This window comes from Bufo gargarizans, chromosome 2, assembly GCF_014858855.1.
Source record: "Bufo gargarizans isolate SCDJY-AF-19 chromosome 2, ASM1485885v1, whole genome shotgun sequence".
NCBI classification, from domain to species: Eukaryota; Metazoa; Chordata; class Amphibia; order Anura; family Bufonidae; genus Bufo; species Bufo gargarizans.
Window position 1 is genome coordinate 698,109,427 of NC_058081.1, and position 7,670 is coordinate 698,117,096.

A 7,670-nucleotide genomic window follows, 5' to 3' on the forward strand; every position below is an offset into this window, starting at 1 on the left:
TGCTAAATGTATTTGGTCCTTGGATTTGGATAGGAAAAACATCAAACTACCATTGAGTACCATTTTTTATTTAACTTACAAATGATCTTCTGATCGCTTCTATAATGCACTGTACTTCTTCACCTGTACAGTATATTATACTATCAGTACTATACTGACAGACAATCTATCAGACTGCGGTTGATATAGCCTACACTGTAAGCAGACCTGGGAACCTTATTAGTCCCCCGACTATCATGCTTTTACAGGCACCCACGAATGAGGTGAGCTTCCTCACTTTAAACCACTTAGTTGCCGTGGTCACTATTGGCTGCAGCATCAAAGGGGTTACAATGGGCAGGATCGGTGCTTCTGGTGATCTGGATCTTTAGAGCAGGAGCCTGGCACTCATGTGAAAGCCAAGCTCCTGCTCTACGCTGCAAGGGAAACTTGTGCAGCCAAAAAAAGTCAGCCCAGCCTAAAGCCCCTTAGTGACCACCATAAAATGCCTTTGGCGGTAACTAAGGGGTTAAACAGACTGTAACCTCTGGCTACCATCTGTTTACCTGTAGAAATTTATGTTACTGTCACTCTGCCATGAATGATTCTGTCTTAGTGTTAAAGAGCTTGAAAGGGGTTGGGTCCAGTTCAAGGAGACCACATACATGACTTTCCAAGACAATTAGGAGAATGTTGGTTCCGGTTATATTTACAGTATTAGGACCAAATAGACTCTGATGAATGTATTGATAGAATTGAACCTGATATGAATTTTAGGGAATTTGCTTATCTCTAGTAAACAGAAGCTAACTGTGATACACTCCTGGGAGATGCATGATGGTCACATGTGATGAGTTGCTGACCACAAATACAAGGGGAACAGACCAGAGCTGCAGAGATGTGAGATGACACTGGAGAGCAGCATTTTTTTACTGTATATGTTGCTGAAAAGAACTGGATTGGGCTGGAACCACTGTGCACATTCACTGTCTCTCCTCAGCCCTCTCTTTACCTCCTCATGCACTCGCCATTGGGGTCCACCAGATGCCCTTTTTAATCTGGATGGCTGTGATCTGGTCCGAGATGCTAAGCGTTTTTATGAAGAGATAAAATTAATGTCTGCAATCACTTTATTTATATCAGACACCTCTCCTTATAATTGGATGAGGTCACATAACTTTTTGACAATTGTTAGTAAGACACACATAAGATGGTTTAAATGTTTTAGCAACTTTAGGGGAGATCCTGACGAAGGACACATTTGTTGCTGTTAGGCAGGGACACATAGCCGCGTTTACAGACGCACTTCTCAACACAGACTGCTGCGCAAAATACCGGGATTTCAGGGTTTGTTTGAGGGGGGCAGGCACTGCCGCAGGAGATATATGTTGTGTTCCCGCAGCAGAAATCACACTTTTCAATATTCACACATTCACCTAAGCCATTATCTACAGCGCCGCTTCCACAGACACATCCTGGAGAACTCTCTTTAGGGCAGTCAGGCTTCAAGTTATCACAGGTTGGTGCACAGGACTTATATTCTCCGCCATCTAAACATAAGGCTACAAAAGAAAAAAAAAGAAGAAGAAGAATTAAGAACAAGTAAAAACAGTGTTATCCCCTCCCTGGGGATATTTGTAGTATCAGTTCCATTCAGCTCAATGAAGATGAATACCAGATGCCACTCATGGCAGGAGAGGTGATGGTTTTGAAAGAAAGCAGCCATGGTTATATAATCTAGTCCAGACTCTTATCCACCACAGAGGCTTAGCGATCACATACTGGTTGGGCACATATTACTGCTGAGGTCAGTCAATGGCTGCACCAGTGCATATCACCATGGATGGTTCACAGAGGAACAGAAGGAGCATATACCGGAGCCCCATTGCTGGAATAGAACAGCATTGACTAACTTAATGAACTTACAAAATAATGTATTTATTAAAGGCATCCAATGTACAGTATGACTATAGAATGAGTTGAAAGTGACCAAAGAGCAAGGAGGGTTTGTTAATCTGGAAGAACAGTATAATCCGAGGATACTCCAGGTGCCGCCAGACAGTAATCAACGGCCAGGTCTTCACAATGGGACGGACATTGTCGGTAGCGCTACTCTGAGATACCAGGTGTGTGATGTCGCCAGGTGCAGAAAGTTAATTTGGTCAAATCAGGGGCATACTTAGAAATTATTGGGCCCCATAGCATTCATTGGGCCCCCTTACTCTGCCCACTACCTACTCCTGGCCCATTCCACCACCTACCCTGGCTCCTCCCCTGCCACACCCCCATTGTATTCTTACTGATCTAGAGAATGAAAGACACAGGTCAGTTTTTTTTTTTTTTTTTTCAATTTCACCTCATTTGGAATTCTTTGCCCGCTTCCTACTACTTCATATGCCATATTAAATGGTGGCATTAGAAAGTACAACTTGTCCTGCAAAAAATAAGCCATCATATGGACATGTGACCTAAAAAATAAAAAATAAATTATGGCTCAAGGAAGATAGGGAAGAAAAATGAAAATGCAAAAATGAAAAAACTAAAAAACCTCTGGTATTCTAACAGTTAATGGGGTATCCAACCCATATTATGCCCCAAAAAATGCCTGGCCACCACATACAGGTAATACTTATGCAGCCAATAGCAGCCGCAAAGGAAATGAGCCCCCTAGCGTCACCCGTAATGCTAAGGAGGCTCGTTCCCATTGTGGCCTGCTATTGACTGCCCCCCACATCTCTGGATGTTTTCATTCATGCTACGGGGGGGTGGTGCAGTGGTGACTGTGTGGGCATCAGTGACGCGGGTGTCGGGAGCAGACTAAGTATTATCTGTATGTGGTGCCCTGGCATTTTGGGAGGCATTATAGGGATTGGATAACCCCTTTAACTCCTTGCTGTTGATGCTTAGTTTTCCATGAGAAAAAATAGCCATTTCTCAAGAATAATGACTTTAGAGTATAAGTTGATATTGTTGTCATAACGTGCAAGAAATAAAGGCGTGAACATCATATGTTATGCACAAAAAATATGATCTATTACACGTTACACACCAAAAATGTTGTTAAACCCTGCACACACCAGTAACTCCACCATAAAGTGCTTCTCCCATACACTATGCACAAATAATAACATAATATGCTATACAGATAAATAATCCTGTTTATACAATGTACACGGATAAAGCCACCATATCCTGTACATATACTGGACACCGTGGGGCAGGGCAGCTACTAACAATTTTTTGTCCCATTATTGCTACGAGGCACTGTTAGAGGAGGCAGATGTCAGGGACTGTCTCACGGGCAAGCTGCCACCCTCACTCCCTGATGATGATGAAGCCCCCTCTTCACCTGGCTCCCACGTGTGATTGGCTACATCATCATCCACTACGGTCTGCTCATCACTTATGTCACCCTCACCAGTCTCATGGCCACGTCCCTTACCACTCTCAACACCTACTCCCACGCAACTCTCATCGTCGCTTCTTGCATGCCTACAGGAGGAAGCAGCAGATCTCTCCTCCAAATCTGGGCTGGGCAGTAGATGCTGACTGTCCTCAATCAGCTCTTCCTTGCTGAAAAGTGGAGCAGAGCCGGCAGCATACAATACTTCCCAAGCAGAAGGAGCAGAAACAGACTAAGGCAGGTTCAGGACAGGTGAGGGCACAGAGCTTGTTCCTGGGCCATGCCTAATAAGTGTGGTGTCAGAGGAACCCACAGACGCCTGGCTGTGGTTGTCTGATGTCAGTTTAGATGATTTTGAAGACTGAGTCAACCATTCCAGAACAGTAGGATTGGTTGTCAAAACACGACTATCAATGTGGACACCCCAGTTATACTACACAGGTTATGCACCTCAATTTGAGACTCAATGTGTAATAGAATTGCTTATCTATTAAACAAATGGCACCGTTCAATTAGATATCTCTGTGCCCTACACAGGGGATTGATGCAAACTGCATCCTATGGATCCCTTTAGATTACAGGGCATGTAGTGTGCTGTAGTCTCCCTATGCTCTCCCTACAATGTCTGAAAACTCTCACTGCAATCTCCCTTCACTGTCCCTTCACTGTCCCTTCACTGTCCCTTCACTGTCCCTGTAGTCTCCCTATGCTCTATCTACAGTGTCTGGAAACTCTCCCTACAATCTCCCTACACTGTCCCTTCACTGTCCCTGTAGTCTCCCTATGCTCTATCTACAGTGTCTGGAAACTCTCCCTACAATCTCCCTACACTGTCCCTATCCTAGATTATACTATTAAAAGCTTTGTAAAACACTTTCTCTAGCAGTTGTCTATGCTCAGCTCACTGTAAAATGGCAGAGACAAGGCAGGATGAGGCTTTTAATAGGGCTGTCACATCACATGTGCTGGCTATTTGCTGATTGGCTGGCAGAATGGCATTATGGGTGATCCCTTGTTCCCTGGCTTCTTATTTTCACTTTATAATGTGTGCAGAAGTGAATTTAGAAACAAAATCTGATGTTACCACAAAGCGCAAGAAAATTTGGATTTGTAGCAAATCAATTTTTTCCTGAAATTTTTATCAAATTCCAGTTTGTTAACTCTGATTCACTCAACACTAGACATCACGCACATGGTGAGGGGACCACTTGGATTTTGTAACTCAGTAATGCTATCAGCTGGGGCCTCTCAATTGTGAAACCCCATCCGCGGATTAGTGTCTAGTGGCACATCCTATACTTGGAGTACCCAGCCATTCTACCGTCCCCTTATGCTAAGTCAGAGATGAGAATGTAGTGTCTCCCACACTCCCTTTGGGTTTCTGTAGGAGGACCCGAGGACTATATATGGAGAATATATATGGTGAAATCTAAGACATATAGTAGCAGTTATAATATAATGTATAATATCACATGGAACAAAACGGAATACAATGAACAAGTCTTTATCGGGTTAAATCCTTACGTTTGGGTGATCGTGCAGCAATGAGTGGGAGGAGAACACCTACAAAATAAAAATGAAAAATTATTGGTCTGTAATGAGTGAATAAAAAACCTTTAATATCATCATAAGCAGTGTGCCATAGATCTTTCCTATATATTGACTTTTCTCTCAATGAGCACCCACCTAAAAGAAAAGGGTGTGCAGATCTCAATAACCAATTGAGATTGTGCTGAGACTTCCTGCTCTGAAAGGGAGAGAAAGAGCTGCTACAGTCTGACATGTAAACTGTTCATTGGGCATCTGCAGAGACCTCACTGACAATGAAATACTAGTGATATAAAAAGTAATAATGGATGCGCTTTCAGGTGGATGGGTATTGCAGTAAGACACCATAGTTTACAGATATATATCATATGTGCAACTCACCCAGGCATATAGACAGCAATGTGATGGCTCGAGTCATGTTTAGCTGAAACTTTTTCCTGTAAATGATAACTTAAATGGATTATAGTGATAAACATTATCAGAGGTCTGCAGATATATTCACAGGATTCATACACTGTCTGTTCTTGAACCCAGTTGTGTCTTTACCCCCAACACACACACCATGATGGCACATTGAGTAAAGCTATTGACATGTTCGAAATGTGACAATCCCTTCTCAGAATAAAGTCACCTCCACAATCAACTGATCGATGTGGGTGCAGCTACTTTAATCAGTGGTGATTGACATTTATCTCTAGGGGAAGCTCCATGTGTTTCCCTGCAGTGGCCACCTTAGGAGAAATGTGGTTCTACATGCCAGACTTTCAAATGTATAGGCAACCATGCAACACATGGTCAGAAAGAGTTTGTTATGGTGGAAAGAAGACTCTAAAATACATTTTTGCTCTGGCACATGTTCCATGAGATCCCTATGCCCCAATTGAACGGATTAATCTTTTAATAAAGCAAGAACATAAAAGATAAGTCAGCTATACGGGGGACTCTGTTGCAGGTTGACCACATTTGGGTTCCCATGGACAATGCTTTCTCAGCAAAAGAATCTTCCTTTCCCTCATTTCTCCTAGAAGGGGGTGGTAAAAAAAAAAAGCACTGAGCTCCATGTGCAGCCCCAAAGTGATGCCCCACTGAGATGACAGAACGGGGATGCTCAACCTGCGGTCTTTTAGTTTTTGCAAAACTACAACTCCCAGCATGTCCTAATAACTGTAGGCTGTCCAGGCATGCTGGGAGTTGTAGTTATGCAACAGCTGGAGGGCCGTAGGTTGGGCACCCCTGTGATAGAACATTCCCATAGAATATTACTTTCATATTGGGCCAATTATATCTTTTATGGATAAGAGAAGAAGCTTTGTACCTACCTGGTTGATGCACGTAGGATGATGAGTATGGTCTTCTGGTGATGCAGAGATACTACTGGTGCTCTATTATATATACATCGAGGGTTAAGGTGTGTTCAGAATGTGACCTCAGATCTATTTTTGTGTATAATGTATAATACGACAGTCATCAGAAGAGATGGCGCAACTTTATGCAAATACTGTACCTTTACTCTAAGCTAATGTTATAGGTGTACTAGCAGAAGGATCCGGCTTCGCACGGGTATATTTCATCTATTTCATTTAATGTTTGTGTGTGTCGTTAAAAGATATCGACAGTATCCCCCATAACAGTGACCTCTACAGCTCCCCGCCCCTTTAACAGTGACCTCCATAGTGTCTGCCCCTTTAACAGTGTCCTTCCCAGTGCCCGTCCCTCTCTCAGTGACTTTCACAGTGTCCGTCCCTTTAACAGAAACCTCCACAGTGCTGGCCCCTTTAAGTGACCTCCACAGTTCCCGCTCCTTTAACAGTGACCTCCATGGGGCCCTGCTCCTTTAAGGCTGGGCTACACGTGGGTTTTGTGACATTTTGTCTCAATCATATTTATAATGATAGGCTATGGTGTCGCACTATGACTCGACAGTCGCAAGAAAATCCATCCAAGATGGATGCAGGTAGCAGTGTAGTTGTGCTCTATGTGTTGTGCGGTTGGCTGGGTTGTTATGGAAACCTGGAGTAATACTGTGTGTGGAGGGTAAGGTCCTGCGAGCTTCTATTGGCTGATAAGTGACATGTGACCGTGTGTAGTTGGAATATAAAGAGAAAGACTTGCAGGCTTGTATTGGGTAATGCAGGTCATTTTTGGGGAATATCTCAGGAACGGTACGTCCTAGAGAGCTGAGACCCCACAAGATTTATTTCCAGGTAGCAAAGGATGTGTATCCCAAGTTTAGTTGAAATCGATAGTTGCAGTTTTGAGTGATCGCGGAAATTACATACATACATATATACGTCCTTCTTTATATTTATATATATATATATATATATATATATATATATTACAAAACAACCTCTGTACTTAAAGGGAACCTGTCATGTGGATATTTGATTATAATCTAACTAATTATATACAATCATTAACTACTAAAAAAAAAGTACCTTAGATGTATTCACTTACTGGTGTGACAGATGGTTACCTCATAATATACACACAAAGATGCCACATGCCGCATACTAATAAGCTGATTTGAGTCCAGCGTGATGTCATTGAGTCCAGCGTATATTTAATCCAGAGCTATAGCCACTCCCCTGCCCACCTGCTGCTGATTCATATGGAAAAAATTTTTTATTCAGCAGCAGGTGGGCGGGGAGAGTCAGGAGCTCATGAATATTCATGACTTATCATTATCAGCTGGAGCTTTTCAATACAAGATGTTGGCAGATTGACTGGGTCAATTAAA

The 7,670-nt window shown here is 42.8% G+C and overlaps 1 long non-coding RNA gene across 1 annotated transcript; it reads right to left on the reverse strand.

The window, feature by feature from the left end:
- Positions 1–1,463: 1,463 nt before the first annotated feature.
- Positions 1,464–6,289, reverse strand: LOC122927964. Its single transcript, XR_006387836.1, has 4 exons — positions 6,250–6,289; positions 5,312–5,367; positions 4,907–4,945; positions 1,464–1,541 (listed from the first exon to the last, which is right to left on the reverse strand). It is a non-coding gene; the product is annotated as an uncharacterized LOC122927964 (long non-coding RNA).
- Positions 6,290–7,670: the final 1,381 nt, after the last annotated feature.